Source organism: Chaetodon trifascialis, chromosome 15, assembly GCF_039877785.1.
Source record: "Chaetodon trifascialis isolate fChaTrf1 chromosome 15, fChaTrf1.hap1, whole genome shotgun sequence".
Classification (NCBI taxonomy): Eukaryota; Metazoa; Chordata; class Actinopteri; order Chaetodontiformes; family Chaetodontidae; genus Chaetodon; species Chaetodon trifascialis.
In genome coordinates, this window is record NC_092070.1 from 14035919 (window position 1) to 14056587 (window position 20669).

Here is a 20669-nt window from a genome sequence, read left to right on the forward strand (position 1 = left end):
TAGGCCTATGTGTGTGCGTGTGTGTGTATGCGCGTGTCCCGAGTGGCTTCAGAGTGGCGACAGAGACAAACTCCCCCTGTCTGTCGTCAAGGTCAGACGGAGGCGCATCCTTTTGCGTCAAGAGCACCGGGAGAGAAATTAAACTCCAAATCAATTGCCCTTGAACCACTGCGCGTGTGTGTGTGTGTGTGCGCGCGCGCGTGTAGCTGACTGACTGCCAGCCAGTGCATGAATTTGTTTATGAAAGTGAGAAAAAGCGGCCGAGGTTGTGTGGAGCGTTCATCGACGCATCTGTCCATCCTGGCGTGCGCGCGTGTGTGTGTTTGTGTGTGCGTCTGCATGTCAGCCCAGGAGCGATCACGGGCCATTGCATATATGGCGGGGAGGAAGGGAAGGGGGCCGCTTGTAAACCCGATGAAATGCCCTTGGCTGCACAGGAGGAAATTCAGAATGACCGAGGTAGGCTTCGCTCGTGCGGCTCGGTGCGTTGCGACAAGCGCTCCTTTTGCGCGCGACAGAGAAAAAGAAAACAAGGCGAGGAGAGGAGAGGAGAGGAGAGGAGAGGAGAGGAGAGGAGAGGAGAGGAGAGGATGCTAATTATTGACGCGCGCCTGAGCAAGCTGCTAGCAGCTTCTCATCTGTCACTCAAGAGGAGGAGAGGACAGAGAGGAGGAGATGGCTGAATGAGAGGAGAGTCACAGTCCCACTCCCTCCTCCTCCTCCCTTCCTCCTTATTTTCATTCATGGCACAATCAGAGACACACGCATACACATATCTCCCCCACGCAGTGGCTGGCTCAGTCCCTCTCCATCAAAGGACCACTCTCTCTCCCTCTCTCTCTCTCTCTCTCTCTCTCTCTCTCTCTCACACACACACACACACACACACACACACACACACACACACACTTCTTCACATAGGGACAAACACACTCTGTCTTTCTTTTGTTATCTAATTTTCTCATAAACACAGAAACACACCGCGGCCCCCCCACATCTCGTCCTATCGCTGTCTTTCACACTGGGATTTTGGTCATCTTTTTTCATACATGAGTAAACACACACACAGTATGACCCCCCCACACACACACACCCACACGCACACACACAGTTGTGTTGTGTTTCCAGACACACATACAGCTTCCTCGCCACCCACTCAGAGAGAGACAGGGGGAGAGAGAAAGTGAGGGTGGGAGGGGAGGAGGAGGAGGGGGAGGAGGAGGGAGAGCAAACCTGAGACAGAGTAGGGCTTTGAAGCTGCCGCTCGCCCTTTCTCTCTCCTGCCGGGTGCTTCTGAGTGCACGAGGGTGGGGGGGTGGGGGGTGGGGGGGTGGAGAGAGAGAGAGAGAGAGAGAGAGAGAGAGAGAGAGAGAGAGAGAGAGAGAGAGAGCAGGTGGTCCCACAGCTCAACCACTCCTCTCCTCCCTCCCATCAGTACATCAACAATCTCTCTCTCTCTCTCTCTCTCTCTCTCTCACCCTGACACACACACAGAGACACACGTGCATGCACACACGCACGCTCAGTGCAATGGCAATCACTCCACACCACCACCCCCATCTGCTCTCACTCTCCCCTGCACACACACACACACGCACACACACACACACACACACACACACACACACACACACACACACACACACGTGTGTGGCGGCTGTCGGACAGGCTGCTAGACTCCCCAGCAGAGGCTGCAGGACGAAGCACCCCTCCAACACCACCCTCCTCACCTACCCCCACCCCCACCCCAAGCTAATTCCATTATACATTCCCGACTGGAAGGAAGAGGGGCTGTCTTCTAATTGCTTTCTTATCCCCCTGAGTCCCCCTCACTCTTTCCTCCTCCTCCTCCTCCTCTGTCCTCCACCAACACCATCACCCCCCATCACCCCCCCCCTTCAGCCCGCCCCTCGCCCTGCGTGCACTCAACATGGCAGCAGACAAGCAGAGGAGGGAGGTGAGCTAGAGAGCAGGAGAGAGAGAGAGAGAGAGAGAGAGAGAGAGAGAGAGAGAGGGAGGGAGAGGGAGGGAGAGGCACGCAGGCAGACAGGCAGGCTGCCGCTATCAGGGAATACTGGTGCCATTTTCAGCATCGCAGGGTAAAAGGATTGAGCCTCGCCGCTGTACGCTCGGCTCGCCTCGGCTCAGCTCAGCTCGCCTCGGCTCAGAATAGCTGATCAAGAGGGGGACTGGAGGGACAACAGAAGGAGGAGAGAACGGCTGACCCCTGACACAGGTACCATGCTTCTCCCTGTCATTTGTCTCTCCTCTGTAGAAGGATAGGAGATGGACAGCTGTGCAGATGGAAGTGAGAGTGAGGGGGAATGGCAGAGGGTGTGTGTGTGTGTGTGTGTGTGTGTGTGTGTGTGTGTGTGTGTGTGTGTGTGTGTGTGTGCATGCCGAATAGAGGACAGCAGTGTCCCTCATGGGACTGCGTTCTATTTTCATTCGCTAGGTGCTTTTCGTAGGGGGAGAGCATTCGCCTCCTCCACACACAAACACAAACACACACATTCCCAACACCAGACACCTGCCTCAACCCTGTTTTCCGACCAGCATCTGTCCAAACAACAGGCGCACAAAATGAGCACAAATACTGTATCTGCCTGCAAAAACACATTGGAGGAGCATGCGGGGAAACATGAGCTGCAGCCTCTCTGTTCATCTGTGGCTTGTTTGTTTTTTTCCTCCCTTGCTGCGTTCAGAATCCTGAGCCTTAGGATGTGTTACGTAGTGCTATAACGGGACGCTATGTCAGAGCAATGATGTGTCATAGCACGCTGTTTACTCTGCCTATTGCATAAGGAGGAATCTGAAATACATACGCACGCACACACAACCCCTAATCTTATGAAAGTAGTGATGAGGATAGATTCTGGTTGTTCTGATAGGTGTTCACTTATGGTATATGGATGCATTATTCTTTATGTATTACTGTATTTTGTATGCTTTATGAGGAGTAGAAGGTGGTGCACTGTCAAAAATGTGTGATTAGTATCAGGTCACTGAACGTCCTCTATATTGCTATATTTTGTTTTAGTATGGCTTTGCCTGTTACGTACTGACCAGGGGTACTTGCTGTGTGTGTGTGTGTGTGTGTGTGTGTGTGTGTGTGTGTGTGTGTGTGTGTGTGTGTGTGTGTGGATGAGAGAGAGAGAGAGAGAGAGAGAGAGAGAGAGAGAGAGAGAGAGAGAGAGAGAGAGTGTTTGTGCGTCACTTCAGAGGCAGCTTTACTACCGCGTGCCATTAAAAGATGCACTGAGACTGCAGTGTCACTGCTGACTGAAACTGATGCTCCCAACAGCCTCGCTCACCCCGAGGACAGCGAGGGAGAGAGAATGAGAGAGAGAGAGAGAGAGAGAGAGAGAGAGAGAGAGAGAGAGAGAGAGAGAAAGTGGGAGGTGGGCTGAGTGAGAGAGAGGTGTGACAGAGAGAGGGAGTAAAAAAAGCAAGAGGGAGGTGGAGACAGACCTGGCAATATGTGTGTGTGTGTGTGTGTGTGTGTGTGTGTGTGTGTGTGTGTGTGTGTGTGTGTGTGTGTGCGTGCGTGCGTGCGTGCGTGCATGCGTGTGTGTGTGACAGAGAGAGAGAGAGAGACAGAGAGAGAGCAACAAGGAGGAGGGAGTAACGACGGAGATAACGCAAAGAGGGTGTAGAGAGGTGTCAGAGAGAGAAAACAGAGGTGAGATAGAGGATGGTGGTGTGTGTACATGTGTGTGTGTGTGTGTGTGTGTGTGTGTGTGTGTGTGTGTGTGTGTGTGTGTGTGTGTGTGCTTGGAGAGATAGTGACATGCGCGCAAAAGGGTAAGAATGAGAGAATGATAGAGCGGGAGAGGGAGAGTGATAAGTGGTGAAGGACAGGAAGAATATATGAATGGAAGATGAGAGGCTGATCCCCCATAGCAATGCAGCGACATGGCCGCCATCAACACGTAAACATCTGCACTGCAAGCAGTGCGTGTGTGCATGCGTGCGTGCGTGTGACCTGTGGACACCTATATACACCTATACATCTGGTGTTTTCAGCTGATGTCTACGGTTCTTGTTGTGCGTGTGTTTGTGTATCTCTGCATATGTGTGCGCAAAAGCGGTATTTCTGTCGTCAAAAGAAAGAGATAAGACAAGAGCCAGCCCACTGGCTTGGCACAGCATGGCATGGCAAGGCAACGTACCTCGAATACGCAATTGCTGCTACAGAGACAAGCGCTTGGTGCACGCGCGTGCGCACACACACACACACGCGGACACACTTAAAGTCTGCTCTCCTTTTCCTCTGACATTTTCTCCTTGACACACACACACATTCAGACTAACAGTGGGTTTCCTGCATGATGCAACACAATGAAAGGAAGCTGATTATCATGGAGATTGGGAGGCGTGTGGAGAACAGGTTTCGGTCTGTGTGTGTGTGCGTGCATGCGTGTGTGTAGATGATGGTCAGCAAAGGGCATACTGAAATTGGCAACTCATTGCCGTGGTGAAATGAAAGGTGAAAGCTCCCCTCTGTGCCTCTCTCGCTTTCTCTTCCTCTGCCTTCCTCTTTCTGTCTCTCGGTCTCAGACCAAAACAAATATATGAGGTCAAGGAGAGGAGGAGAAAAAGCTGACAAAACAGGCGAAATAAGAGACTGAGAAACAACAGAACAAATTAAAAGCAGATAAGGAGGACGAGGCTAGAACATTGTTTGAAACTCATAACATCAAGCGGTCGCCTTTCTCTCTGCGTTTCTCCCTCTTTTAAGGGATATCAATGTCCCTGCATTGATCTGTCCCTTTGTCTATATCCGATCCCTCAATCACTCTCGCTCCATTTCTAACTAGCTCGCCGTACTTTCTGTTTGTGTGCGCGTGTGTGTTTATGAGCAGCACACTATAAGCCCTGAAGTGCCCGCCTAATTGCCCCGGAGGCTCATGGTTATTTACTGTGGGGGGTTATTAGGCGGAGAGAAAGAGAGACAGAGAGACAGAGAGAGAGAGAAAGAATGTTTGTCCCTCATTAAGGAGAAGTGCCATGAACACAAGCAGGGTTGGTAGGGAGCAACCGGACCACAGCACCGTCATTAAAAGCACACACACACATAAACACAGTCAGCTGCTAATGAATGTGGACAATCCACCTCTGACTTACAGCATGCTGTTCGTGTTCGTGTTGAATGACAATCCCTGTTTTACTTTAAAAATAGTAGCAAGTCCGTCATGGTTTTTGTTAACTGTATTAACTGATTCCATCTTTATGCGCTTCGTGGAGGTCAGCCATTATCTGAGCGATTCAACAGCAGCTTAGCATGAACACATGCACATGTTGTTCACAGGGTGGGATTAACCTGCGAGGGGGCACAGGACCAAAAATGCAGGAGCCGTTTTAGGGCCCTTACCATTGCGCTTCACTGGGGCACTTTGCTGAAGCAATCTCAAGTAACTGCCACTGAAAAACCTGTGGCTTCTGTGGAACAGAGACCCTGCAGGTCAATAACACAGGTGAGAATCAAGGCTTGCCTGTGCTTCTGTTGGTGTGTGCTTTGACATTTAGTTAAATTAAAGTCTAAATGGGCAGAAAATGTGCATTATTATCAGATCACAGCATGACTCTTTATGTACAGGCCTTATCGCTGTTCTAAATGAAAGCTGGAAGTTTAAGGTACTTGCCCCGAATTATGGCCAGCACAACGACTCCATTCAGAGAACATATTGCCCCAACATATAAATGCAAGTAGTTGAGGTATAATTTGGATAATCTCCCACTGTGACCCACGTTTTTATGAGCAATTTCACACTTCCTGATGGCATATCACTCTTTTTTATTTTGTCTGGAGGTTGTAAGCTCCTGCCTTGCTTTCATTTCTGATACCTGCACACACACACACACACACACACACACAGGAACACACACATGCTCGCAAAAGGAGTAAACACATGGCCCGCGACTTGATGTCACTCCCAAACCCTAATACAAACACAGACAACAGACTACAAACACACACCTACACACACAAGTGTAAATACTGAAGGCTCTGTCTTCATGTGCGTTATACAACCTGACACACACACACACACACACGCTCACAGTGTGAGCGGGTGGGTACACGCTGTTCCAGTGAACAGTATACCTCAGCTGCTAACCTAGATCTGATTACACACCGTAGCTTCACTGCACATCCATGTGCACGTGCGCGTGCTGATGCATGTCTGCATGAGTGTGTGTCTGCCATCGGGTCTAATGCAGTTTGCAGGTAATATGTTTTTATTGGACTATCCAGGACAGTGTCAGTGCAGTGTGTTTGTCTAGTGAGGGCTGATGTATTTCCTTCCATGAGCGTGAGGGACATCAGAGCAGGGGGATGGTGGCGAGGAAGAGCAAGAGGTTACTGCAGGGAGAAGACAGAGATTGTGATGAGAGGATGAGAGGGGGAGAGAGAAAGCAAGGCGGGGTGTGGAGAGGAAGAGGGGAAGGCTCATCTGTATGCTGGTTACTGTGTGCTGCTTGTTTGATCTGGAGGGAGTACTTAGTGCTGGATGGTGGGATGCTGCAGAGAGGGAAAGGCAAAAATAAGGTTCCTGCAAGAGTGTGTGTGTGTGTGTGTGTGTGTGTGTGTGTGTGTGTGTGAGAGAGAGAGAGAGAGAGAGAGAGAGAGAGAGAGAGAGAGAGTGTGTGTGTGTGTGTGAGAGAGAGAGAGAGAGAGAGAGAGAGAGAGAGAGAGAGAGAGAGAGAGAGTGTGTGTGTGTGTGTGTGTGTGTGTGTGTGTGTGTGTGTGTGTGTGTGTGTGTGTGTGTGTGTGTGTGTGTGTGTGCGTGTGTAATTAGGAGTGAGGTGTTGGGTGCAGCACTTTGCTCATTAAAAGGATCTGGCTGCTGTCCAGCTCTGTGCAGTTCATCAACTGTCCTTCATGTCTCTCATCCTCTTCCTCCCCTCATCATCTGTCCTCTCCTTCCTTCCTCGCTCTTCTTTTCTCCCCTCTTCCTTCTCTCCATGCTCCCGTCCCAGCATTTCCGCAACAAAACACTGCTTTGCAACGGTCGTCCTGATGGACAGAAAAGAGGGGAACAAGGGCGGTAGGGGGCATCTTTCATCACTCATGAGCGCTTGATCGAATGCGCCTCATTAGAGCCGAGGATATCGTGCTAGCAAAAGATCAGTAATGAACGCATTTGCACGTATCCATACTAATAAGCGTGTGTGTCTGTATGAAGTCTCGCAGACACTTCGAATGTGACTGCGGCCAAAGGCAGAAATAGCAGACAACACCTGTTGGGCAACCACTAAATATTCAGACCAAAAACATACAGTTATGTGTTTGTGAACCGCACACACAGACTTTCAATGCAGTGCATACGTGCACCAGTGACGCTGAAGAAATGCATAATCAGGGCTTTCACTCAGCATCAGCAAGGAGGGCAGTGATTTTGTTCTTGAATAAAGTGACTTCACTCGCACTTTCTCTTTTGAAAGCATATGGAGAATTATATATGCTTATTATTATTCAAGTTTTTTGGGTGAGTGTGCAATTGTGGGGCAAAGTTTTATACGCCTGCACAGCTGTTCAGCACTATAACCGGCAAGCAAGGCCGTAATTTTAGTTAGGGTGCACTTTAGCAGACTTGAGTGTGTATACAGTATGTGTATGTGTGTGTGTGTGTGTGCGTGTGTGTGTGTGTGTGTGTGTGTGTGTGTGTGAGTGCATTCAGCTAAATGAGCGCCTTGCTAAGTAAAGCCTGTCCCGCTGCTGTTTAGCTGTCTGCCAGACAGACAGAGAATGAAAGAGAGAGAGAAGAAACAAATTATGCAAAGGGGGAAGTGATATGAAAATCATGCTGGAAGGAGAGAGGAAGAAGGGCAGAGAGGCAGATGGAGGAAACAAGAAGAAGATGAGGTGAGAGGAACAAATAAAGATCGATGCCAAAGCAGGGATCAGGGAGCTGTAGCGGGAGAGGAAAACAGATCGGGGGAACAGAATAAAATCAAGTGAAAAACAGAACGCAACATGGAAAATTTGAACAAAATGGAGGAACAGCGCAAGTCAAAGACGCACGTTGTGTGTGTGTGTTTGTGAGGGAGAGAAGAAACGAGGTGAGGTGAATAATAACAACCATTACAGCACGCAGGAAGCGTGTGATGGGACCAGGCGATAGTGAGGAATCGTACTGGAACCAGAAACTGTCACCAGCGTCTCTCCTGTGTTCTGATCACGCAGCAACAACAGCACTTTGAAAAGTTTTCTACCCCCCTCATGTGCCTTCAAACAGCTGCCGGAGTTACATAATCCGGAGAGAAACGTTGAGAAAAAAGCGAGATCAGAGACAGAGAGAGACAGATAGAGCAAGCAAGAGGGAGAAATGTTACAGAACATGTCCTCTGCCATGATATAATACGCAACACACACCCTTCACATGCTTACCTAATCCTAGTCATAGCCTGAATAAGCATCGACGTGTAGACAAACACATTCCATTTTTACAATCATGCTGCTTATATTATTGCTGTAATGATGGCACACTACTAATGATATATGCCATGACCCCACCTGAGCTGCACTGCATTAAAAACAGGCCAGTGTGAGTACCTGGGAATCAGAGTGAAGGGTGTGAACGTATGCATGTTAAGCTGGTGAGTGTACGAGCACACATGTGACTTTGTGTGGGTGGGCGGGTGCCATCTATGCTGTGTTTTGTCGGCAGATGTGGGTTAGAATAGAAGAGACTCTCTGGGGAAAGCACTAAAGGCATAGCTGGCTGCCTCGCTACCTGACAGAATTTCATTACTGATCATATAACAGCAGCCATGAGCGAAGACTCCCATGCGTACACACAACCTTACATTTATCTGCATAAGCGGATAATGCCTGGTCCACATGCGCAAGGGTGGTTTTTAAAACTGGGTTTTTCCTCCTTCGTTCTTAAAAAATCTCTGTCCATATGCAAATACATAATCGAAGCGCTGTCAGGAGCATGCCAAACCAACAGGTGGCGATATAACCCTAACCCTAAAGCCATGTTGGCCAATCAGTAGGCTGAAATAAAGCAATTACCAGTAGGCCACCTGCAACTAGAGGGCCAATGGTGAAGGAGATAACATCGCACCCCAAAAGCAGTTTCCAATGTCTACACGTCAACACTGCAAACAATTTCTGAATATCTTCACTGGGAAGGAGTTTTCCCAAAGCTCTGTTTCAGTGGCCTAAAACTGCGTTTGTGTGTGGACAAAAGGTCAAAACACATAAAAAAAGTGCACACGTGGACTTGGCATAAGTGCATGGATCCAGCTGACAGGCAGGTATAAGGTCAGTGAACTTTAGAGACAACGCTCCTAAAGTAAATACATATTTATCTCTCTTTGAACTTTGACCTGTCGTCTCATTTAACCAATTGAAACATAGTATTGCCAAATCCTCGCCTGTAAATGTGAGTGATTCTTCAGGAGGGGCTAAAGGACGTGGAAAATCGCTGCATCCCCTCTCGACTCCCCACTAAGTACAATAACCATACCCCATACTCGGTGCTGTTGCTAGGTTGCATGTGTCGCTTTCATGTATGCGTGCGTGCCCGCGCGTGTGTGTACGTTTTGCTCGACTGCCTCCGTGCTACGGACAAAAAGTAAGTTCTCTGCCTGTGAATTAGCTTCCATAGCAACCGGTGCCACACAGCCGGCCGGGCAGGCAGTGAAGTGAATGAACGCCGCTCCGCTTGTGCAATCTGAAAGTGGGCACAGGCCCGATGCCAAATCTGGGTATGGTGGGCACGCTGACGGGCGCAGACAATGGGGCGTTGCTGTGGTGATAGGAGGGCTGGTGGCTGGAGGGGGGTTTAACAATGCGTTGGTATGTAGATGGCAGGCAAAGTCAAAAGCAGCGTTCAGTGCGATAATGGAGCGGCTCTGTCTGTTTGACGCTCCTTCAGATTGTTTTCTCTCTTCCTCCATCGCTATTTTTGTTTGCCGCTCAGTATCTCTCCACTTTTCATCCCCTGTTCTCTCTGTTTGCTTTCCTTCTCTTATCTCTCTCTCTCACTCTGTTTGCTTTTCTCCTCTCTTCTCTCTCTGTGTCTCTCTGAGAAAGAGGTTGCGGCATTGCGGAGGTGGGTGTAGTGCGGGGGCAGAGGAGATTTTTTTTTATCAGAGTGTTATTGTCAGAGCTGGCCCATCACCTTGGATACACACACACACATATGCACCCACACACACACAGACACACACACACACACCTCAGACGTCAAACGCACGTCAAACGCTAACAACTAACAGTCAGGGTTTGGCACAAAACTAAAAAAAGCCCTCAGAAACTGGGCCCGACAGTACACAACTCACATGGCGAGCTGTGCTAAATCAGCCGAACTCTTCCAGACGAAGAACAAAACACCAAGTGAAAAGAATACAAACAATCATTGCACAGACGTCAGAGTCGGACTTCATGTTGGCTTGTGATCTAGATAGCCGCATCCCAAGGTGTGTTGTTCAGTCACACAGACAGCAGGGCGAGCGGACGCATGGTCGGGATCCGGCTAATTGCTAATGTTCTCATGCAGAGAAAACATGAGGGAGATGCTAATGACCTCTCACTCAGATGTCTATCAACTGACCAAGCTGTAGCCATGGCAGCCAGGATAAGAGTACACACACACACGCTCACATATTCACACGCAAAACACAAAGTCACCTGAGGCTGAGAAGAGGGATAAGCGTGAGCCAAAATTTGAAATTAAATTATAATTTGATATCATCAATTATCTCACTTGTTAGGATGTATTTCCGCCACAGTGAGCAAAACATAATGAATGCGGATAATGGCGCTGCCAGGCTATTCTTTGCTTTAATATCCCTTTATTACACCTATCATCTCTTTTGTGGGGATAAAACCATGTGTGTTGAGGCTTTACGCGAAGAAGGGGAGGAAAGAGAGAATGAAAGGGGGAACGAGAGTGAAGGCTGCTGAATAGTAGAAGCACCTGGGAGAGAGTAAGAATAGTAATCAATCACACACATGCATGCATACATACACACCCACAAAGACACACACACACACACACACACACACAGGAAAATTGCAAAAAGCACAGCTGGGCTGCGGAGAAGCCATCTGTAAAGCTATAATATAGCGCTCAGTGTGTACAAGTGTGTGTTCTCTGCGTGTGTGTGAGTTTGCATTTACTCTCATGTTTGTGACTGCATGCCTGTGCATGCAAGCAAAATCAAGATCAAGTTCCAATTCATTCAACCATGTCTCCTCCGGTGGAGGAACATACTCACACAAGCCTGGATTTACATGCATACACACTCTTTTGCCAGCACATGCAAGCTCACTAACCCTTGCTGACAAACACACACACACACACACACACACACACACACACACACACACACACACACACACACACACACACACACACACACACACACATACAGGGACTCATGCATAAGCATCGACTCTCACCTGCAGCCATAGGCTACATAGCAATGCATACTAAAAAGGCCAGGATAGAAGAGGGGCAAGGAGCGAAAAGAGAGATGGATGAGACAAGCAAGGGATGGAGTGAAGGATGGATGGATGGGGGGATGGGGGGATGGGGGGGGGGGGGGGGGGGGCAGAGACAGGGGTTCGTACGGCCAGAGAGATCTGTAATGAGATCTTGGTGAGTCACACAGGATGCTACACACTTATCCAGGCTGGATAACAGACAGGCAACAGAGAATGCATTAGCCTAGCTGGCTAATATCAAAATCCGTGTCAATGTTATTAGCATGAAGCGCCTCTCGTGCACATCGATCTTACTGAAAAAAACAACTAGCCTAGTCATCTGGGTGGTGGAATTAGCTAAGGCTGGCAACAATTCACAGCTACCTAAGCAGTTTTACCCCCAGCATTAAATTAGAATAGGTTGACCCAGTGTTGCTTTTAGCGTGTTAGCTTGCATCAGAGAGTGAGTCACAAGCTTTGCTGGGAGAAGCCACAGCACAATTTTAAACATCAGAGCAGTCAACAAACCCTGGGCTATCTCCGTGGCCATATTTATTCATGTGGTTTGACACCCACCAACACACACACACACACACACACACACACACACACACACACACACACACACACACACACACACACACACAAAGAAAGCACACAGTGAGCTTGCTCACAAACTGGAGCACAGATGAATAAGTGCATCAGATGTATGTTTAAAGGACGAGGCCGCCAATATTCTATATTTTATTTAATGTCAACAAATCCTGTGAAAAAACAAAATAACAATGGATTTCTATTAACAAGCGTTGTCTGTGTGCGTAGCTTATTCTTCTGTACCACAGAGCCCCATTGTTGTCCAAAAACTATTAAAAACACCTGCTGCCCTGGGTTCCTTCACTACAATGAACAAGGGCACAGCTGAAAGTAGTCCCCAACAAATACACTTTTTTTCTTCCGTTTGCAGCTGTTTTACGAAATTAAACTATAATATTGTGAGCCCTTTATAAAGATCATCAGGGGCTGGGTGCAGAGTGCCAAAGACAGGGTGAGGAAGATCCAAATGGCACATTCATGTCCCGTCGTTTAGTCCACAAGTACGAGCAACCGAGCTGGAAAACACACTCGCCTCAGCGAGATATTGGGAATTTCCGATGGCGGCGATATTTCCCACTTGGGGATAAGAAAGACAACAACAAACTGTTGGCAGTTATATATAAATGAAATCCAATATTTAAACAAATAGAACAAGAACCAAATTAAAATAAGCCTTTAACCATTGCAAATACGTAACACCACAAAATCAGCTAATTTAGCCTATTTAAATTTAGCAACTACCAGGCTAGCATGTTGGAATAATGGGCAAAAACTCTTGCGAAACAGGAGGCTTTCCTGTCCTCACCAGTCTTCTGACATTGCATGAATGCAGCAAAAACATCTCAAAGTAACGCCATAAAACACTGTTGGTTTTGGTCTTTCTTATCTTTTAACAGGAGGAAGTTCTTCTGCAGCTGCAGATTATTTTCTTTCTTTTATTTATTTATTCTATCTATTCTCTCTTATATTGCTGCCACTTTCTGAAGGCAGTTCCCTCTCTGACGGGAGAGAAATCGGATACCTTCTCATCCGCCCACATGTCCCTCCACCTCTCCTGACATCTCCTCTCACACACTCTCCCTTCACTTTTCCCTCCATCCCTCTCCATATCTCCACTTCTTTCCCTTAACAGCTCCATCGTTCAAAATAGCATTCTCCTTTGCAGCCTCCTCCCTTCCTCCTTTGAGTTACCCCATCTCACTCTCTTTCTCTTCTCCCTCAGTGCCTCCATCTTTCACTGTTTCTCTTTGCTTCTTCCGCTACCCATCTTTCTCTCCCCAGCTCCCCTTTCTTTCACCTTTTATGCTCTTCCTCTCTTCCTCCTCTTGCTTGTGTACACAGACCTCTCCCTCGCAGTGTGTCTCAGCTCTCTGTTTCAGTCTTTCCATCATTCTCTCCACGCCACATCCTACACCACACCTCCTCCTCCCTCCTCTTTCTCCTCCCTTTTCCCCTTCCGCCTTTTTTCCATCTTCGGCTCACATCTGCTAGTCTAACACCAATCTTCTCCCTTTTCAGCATGCTACCCTCACCCCTATTACACTTCATTATTGGGCCTGTTCTTTTTTATCACTCTTCCCTTCTCCGCCCCCCTATCTCACTTTCGGGATGACGCATGATTGCATATTTCTGTCTCATTCAAGCAGCCACATGCTCGCGCGCACACACACACCTTTTCCCTGTTAATATATTCAGCGTGCATAATGTCATCGTCAAGGTTAACAGCTGAGCTGCTAATGCGGAGAGGATCCGGGGGTTATAGGTAGGAAATACTGAGATATGGGCACTTTTACTGATTAGTGTGTTTACTCGCTGAATACTCAGCAACATCTAAGTATTTCAAGGTGGAAATGATGTCATCTGATGACCTTTCATGTACATCTTCAAGGAAATCACTGATGGATAAATGATGATCCTCTAATCAAATGGTAATGATTGTCATGAATGTTTGCAACTGGAGGCAATCAACTGAGGAGAATTTCATGCTGTTTTAGCCTCAGTCCTCTATCTTTGTCCCCTCGTTTATGTTCATTAATGTGAAGAGCCGCCATTGTTCCATGGATAATTCATTGGCATGCATGGCAGCAGCGCCCGTGTGTTTGTTTGTGTGTGTGTGTGTGTGTGTGTGTGTGTGTGTGTGTGTGTGTGTGTGTGTGTGTGTGTGCAGTGTGTATATATGTTTGCCATGGTGGGCGAACAGATGCAAAAGGCATGACAAGAAAATAACCTACCCTCCCTCCTCTCCTCGTCTGTGATGATGACGAGACGCCGCTCTTGCTCTTTCTCTTCCCCTCTATTTTTATCATCTTTGCACCCCCACCGTCTCTCTCTCTCTCTCTCTCTCTCTCTCTCTCTGTCTCTCTCACTGTCTCTCACTCTTTCGGTCTCTCTGTCCTTGGGTGTCTGAGGCAGCTGTGTCTTCGGGCCATTAGTGCCCCCCACCCCCTCCCCTCCATCCATTTTCCCCATCACTGATTCCTCCAGCAGACTTTACCCCCTCCCCCATCTCGCTCTTACTCCTCCTCTCTCCTCCTCCCCTCGTACTCCTCTGTCCCTGTGACCACTGGGGCTCCATTGTCACAGCTACTGCTGATAATAGTCTCGTCCTCAGTCCGGCATACCGTTACGCCACTGCACCAAAATCAAACGGCTGTATGCAGACACATCTGTAAACATCCACACACAGAGGAATGTATATGAGCATGCAGTGTTAGCAGAAGAAAACACTCAGATCTATTTACAAAAAAAATAAAAACAGTAGACACACATCTAATTTTCACATAGCACAAACACATTGTGCTATAGCAACATGCACACACCCACACACACACCACCAAATCTACACAGTCAGCATCCTCCCCTTTCTGTTTATGTAAACATCTTGTTGTGCTGCTAGCCTCTTGCAGCTGCCTCCCGTTATGAGAAGTTATTGCGCTGCATAATATAGTGCCATTTACTTCTCGACACACCTACCCTGACTCACTCATCATAATAAAAGCAGGATTGATCAACTTTCCCCATCGCATGCAAAGACAGTTGTTGGCCTCGGAGGAGAAGGAGTAGGTTTTGCCTTTGAGAAATTGGGCCACGGGTATCGTGTCCCCACTGTATCTGTGCGGTCAGCAGGAGAGAGCTGAGCCGGAGCAGATGTGATGCAGATGGCGGTTACTGTTTTCATCCTCTTTTTCAAATGACTTGAGATCTGTGCAGAATCATGAGCGCTTTGATTCTTCTATCGCTAAAGTGGGATCACAGTCAGTGCTGACGCCAAGGCCTCGGTGCACTGGTAATATTTCTACGAATGATTGTGTTTACAAAGTTCAATGAGAGCTCTGTGAAAACTTGACTGGATTATACCATATGTGTTCACATGACACTATGCAAAAATGGACTGTGCCACTGGCCGATCTTCACAGGTTGTCATTGTCACAGGCGGCCAGTTCAGAATGACTTGTTCTTCTCAGATTTTTTTCACTTGGAACCCCTCAGATTTATCTTGCACCCCGATGGAAGATCCAGACTCCCAAACTGTGAACCACTACTGTACATTTGTGTTTTATTTAGATCACTTTCATGCAGTAAAATTTTAAGTTATTCACATGAAAAAAGCAAAAGTGAGAAGAGCATCTAAAAAAATCTCTTGAAAGGTGCACAGTGGGGTGTCTAACCTCTAGCAGCGCTATAGAGCAGTTTCTCTCGTGCATAGGGACACATATATTGCATTTTGCTGATTGATCAAAACTCAGCAATGCACCAACAAAGGCAGTGAAGAAGAAGACAGCCAGCCAGTAAACATGGATGTGAACAATGCAGGTCCTGGTGACCCCTCAGCTTTATCTTGTGACCCTTTCGATAACGTTGCCAACGACCAGAAATATTAACTACTGTTAATATCTCTGTATTAACAGCATAGCAAAATTCTAAGCTCTCATGTCTATATATCGTCATATCAACCAACAGATGAGAACAGATGAGACTGGAGTTCAAGTGGGTCCAACAGAATGGTCCAAAAAGCTTTCTTGGAAAAGAGAAAAGGTTAATGTGTTTCTGTCTCCTGCTCTGTCTATTTCCCTCCATGTTTCTCTCCATCTCTTTTGAATGCATTTTTTGTGTGTCTGTCATCTATTTATGCTTGATATGAATGTGTGTGTGTGTGCGTGTGTGTGTGTGTGTGTGTGTGTGTGTGTGTGTGTGTGTGTGTGTGTGTGTGTCTGTGTGTGTGTGGCGATGGAAGTGTTGGAGGGGCATCGATTCTGACAGCTTCAGCAGCAAAATGACGGCTGTCTTTGCCACTGCCCCACACACACACACACACACACACACACACACACATGCACGCACGCGCACACACACAAGTACGCACACACAATCCATTTTAGGCCCCTTTTAACCACTGGAGGACAACAAAAATGGGTCATCCAAAAAAAAAGGGGGGCACTCACACAGACATACACAAAATGATGGGCCATTGCATCATCTGCCCCCCCATCCTGTCAGCTAACACTCCCCTCCACTCTCACCCCATCTCCTCCTCCTTCCCCTCCTTCTGCCCTTCCTTCCATCCATCTCTCTGTCCATCACTCACCTCTCCCCACCCCCCCACCCTTCCAAAGCACTCTATTGATTGAGCCATTCAATTTCCGGCTGTAATTCAACTACACTGTTGCACTTGAATATGTAAATGAGTCCATGGGGGTTGCCGGTGCTGTTGTTGTCATGGAAACTTCTCATCAAACACAGAGACACGCACACAGGACGCTCGCACGCACACAAGACGGCCTCCTCTGGGGTTAGGAAGGAGAGGCAAGGTGAAATGTGTGTGTGTGTGTGTGTGTGTGTGTGTGTGTGTGTGTGTGTGTGTGTGTGTGTGTGTGTGTGTGTGTGTGTGTGTGTGTGTGTGTGTGTGTGTGTGTGTGAAACTGAAACTTTGACAGTGGCAGGAGATTTGGCCAGGGCTAAAATGACCTCACTGTACCCTTGGGTGTGTATGCGTGTAAGTGTGCATGTGTGCGTGCGTGTATGTGCGTTGTAAGAGAGACAGAATATGGGGGGGGGGGATACTGTATGTGTCCACTGCCTGGCCTCGTCCTCTTTGAAGACTCCCTCCTTCACCTACCTCACTTCCCTCAAAGCCCTCCCACCCTTTCCCTCCACCTCTGCTCTCTCTCTCTCTCTCTCTCTCTCTCTCTCTCTCTCTCTCTCTCTCTCTCTCCCTCTCCCTCCCCTCGCACCATGTTTGTGCAGCCCTCTAATCGCACTGACAGGAGAACAGCACTCTGCGTGGCTTCTGCCACCATGCATGCACAGAGACACACAGAACACAAACACATGCAGAATTAATACATTCTCCATGTTTTCTCTTTCTCACACATGCACACCAGTGAGCTCCTAGACACAAACAAAATCACACTCGCACACACACACACACACACACACACACACACACACACACACACACACACACACACACGTCCTGCTTCAGTCTTAGCAAACAGTCTTGTGTGTGGTTAATGTGCTCCTCTCCCTCTGTGCCACTGTCTGTCCCTGTATGTTGCTTTGGGGACGTTTTTAGGTCACGAGGATGTCACACCAATCTGTGTGTGTCTGTGTGTGTCTGTGTGTGTCTGCATACAGAGGTAGAGTCTGTCCTCACTGCAATATGTGAATGTGTTTATTACATTTGTGTTATATTCTGCTCAAATTACTTTGAAGCCCCTGAACACTTCAAATCTTAGCACGGATTTAGTTAATATTCAGAAATGCACATCTTTAATTATCATTTATTATGAATGTAACACTCATAAACTCAGCTTAACTGCTTCTTTAGGACTGTGTGCGTGGGGTTTTATCCAATTTGGCAACAATCTTGAAACTGTTGTCTCGTTTTGATTCACATTTTGCAGAACTGTAATTGGTGCACTGAAATGTCTGAGCCCTGCCCACTCCAGGAACACGAACACAAACACACCAATCTCTCTAACTGACATAACCAAAAACTGGTCAAACTTCATCGCTCAAAGCAAGAAGCTGAAGGAAAAAGGAAAGTACTTTAAGTATTAAGACCTTTAATAAAAATGGAATTAAGGCGGTTGTTTAAAATCAATGGAATGTTTTCTCTCTGCCTCCTCAACAGATAAATTATTAATGCAACTCATGCAAGCCGGGGCATTTATCTGAACAATAATAACTTATTTGATGATGCGGTTGGGGTTAAAGCGTTCAGCTGGCAGCCGGGCCCCATCCCTCTCATAAACAATGACACTTCAATTTGGGTATGAATCAAGAAGGAAACATTTTCTCTCCCCTGCAAAAAACAAATGTCTCCCATAGTGGTTTTGTTTGAACTCAATTTGGGAGAAAGTGGAAGGCCTTGTGCGTGCGTGCATGTGAGTGTGTGCATGCATGTACGTGTATGTATATATATATATGTGTGTCCGCGCGTGTGTGTCTGAGCGTGTGTGCACAATGCTAGGCAAATGAGCTTGTCAGTATGCGGCGCAGGCCTCTCTCTGGTGGCAGGCAGATGACAGTGCAGTGATTGGGCTGATTTCACTGAGGACGTGAGGGGAAATCTGAAGGCTGCCTCAGGGCTCAGGTGCTTATCACCTCCCCACACACACTCACACACGCACAGATTTGGATGCCTGTGCACACAAACACACACGGAGATGTACTCTACTACTAACTTTTGCAGCCCGTTTTACACAAACACATGCAGGGACACACATGAAACCAGACACAGGGGCAAGCACACACTTTGGTGACACACGCACACAAACATACATGCACTCTGTCTTCTCTACTTTATTACAAAGTTAATTATCAAAATCTCCTGTGAGTCTGCAAGCCATGCTGTCTGTCTGGCCGCTCAATGCTAGTCACACACACAGATCTGCAGATAAGTGTGTGTGTGTGTGTGTGTGTGTGTGTGCGTGCGTGCGTGCGTGTGTGTGTGTGTATGTGTGTGTGTGTGTGTGTGAGACCAGTTATTATAGCCCAGGGCATGTGGGAAAGGGGAAATTAGAGTTTATATGAAGGTCTGCATGCACTTCCTAAGACAATCATTGACAATTAATTACAGCTTAAGTGGCAGTTGGTATACCACACAAACACACACACACTTGCAAGCAAAAAGATTTTGGCTAAGGGCTTGTTGTTTATATTTCTGTGTCACGTGTAAACGGTCTTTCAAATGTGCACTAATACATCAATTTTGCATGTGCCGATGGTTCAATTATTGCTGTTTCATTCCTATATGATTTATTTTAGACGTTTTCTTCATGCTGCAGTCATTGTGGCGCCTTCTTATAGTAACATGGTGCTGCTCTCTTGCTCTCTCTCGTGCTGCTTATTTCAAGAGAGATCCCCTATGTTGAAACTTTAATCCTGAATTTTGAATTTAAATATATACGGCTCAGTATAGGATGATACCTGCATATTCATCACAAGGTGTTTTTTTATAGTCCATTTGAGATACATGTTTTTTAAGAAAGATGTACTATAAGGAGATTCACTTCAGGCCTTTTTGTAACACGAGCAGAGAAATCTTATTTCACCTAGTCCAAGAGTTCAGAATAACATGTTCGTTACGACCTCGCTATGACTTCGTATTCAGGTCTTTGTCGAGTCTCAAATGCTGGAGTGGTTCTTCTGTGGTGGGACCTACTTTCTGTATTTACTTTCTCACTTCCGCCGAAGAAACATCTAACCATTGAAGGTCCCTTCATTCCTTTTACTGATGCCTTTCGGTTCATCTGAATCTTTTTCTGCGTGAAAAGAAGGCGAACCAAGGAGAAAACACAAAAAGTGTACCAGCTCATCCACAGATTTGGATCAGAGCAAAGCAACTAGAACATATACAAGAACTCAGACTATTATATCTCAGTCTAATGGTCATGTTGCTCTAAATTTGGTTTCCACAACAATTCACAGCATAGCATTGCTACCAATTGCTATGATTATTACCCAGTGTGGCCTTTGAAGGTTTGTTACATCAGTCATCTACTAATCCATGTATGCTATGATCAAATTATAGAGATGAATCACTGTATTGTTGCTGATAAGTTAGCATGTCGTTGAATATGTTTTCGTGAGAACCAACAAAGCTAGTAGCGTTGAGCATCACACCGTTTCCCCCTCCAGCGTCTGCTGAGTGATTTCAGCAGTTTATATGCAACTATATCTGATGACTGCGGTCGATTTTCATCCAGCTCCAGAAGCCGTGCAGCACGTCTAACCGGACCAAACCAACGCAGCAATGCAGTTTCACTTCAGTTCACGGCAGTGCAGCAATTTAAAATAAATTACCTTTGGTGGTTTACAATATATTGAAATGGGAACCGTGAAAAGGGGCTTGAAAAAAAGCATTGACAAACGACAAAGGATAAATTGAGGGTAAAAGGACTGTAAGATGTTCAAGTCTTTGGTGTTGCTCCATTTAGTAAAAAGAGGCTCAATAGCTGCTGGCAAAGAGAAAGAGATGTTAGTCGGCCTGCCTATTTTCCGTCTATCTGCCTGTCTGTGTGGCTGTCTAGCTGCATGTCTGTCCATGTATCTGGCTGTCTCCTTGTCCATCTTGCTGTCTGTTTATCTCTGTCTAGTTGTCTGTCTTTCTCCAATCTCATACATCTGT

The 20669-nt window shown here is 47.1% G+C and overlaps 1 protein-coding gene across 4 annotated transcripts in view; it reads left to right on the forward strand.

Moving 5' to 3' along the window:
* Positions 1-2029: 2029 nt before the first annotated feature.
* Positions 2030-20669, forward strand: part of LOC139343094 (retinoic acid-induced protein 1) — a 53944-nt gene continuing 35304 nt past the window's right edge. For all 4 annotated transcript variants that reach the window (XM_070980496.1, XM_070980499.1, XM_070980498.1 and 1 more), the window contains exon 1: positions 2030-2236. The gene's annotated coding sequence lies outside the window, so the exon portion shown is untranslated. The remainder of the gene's footprint in view (positions 2237-20669) is intronic.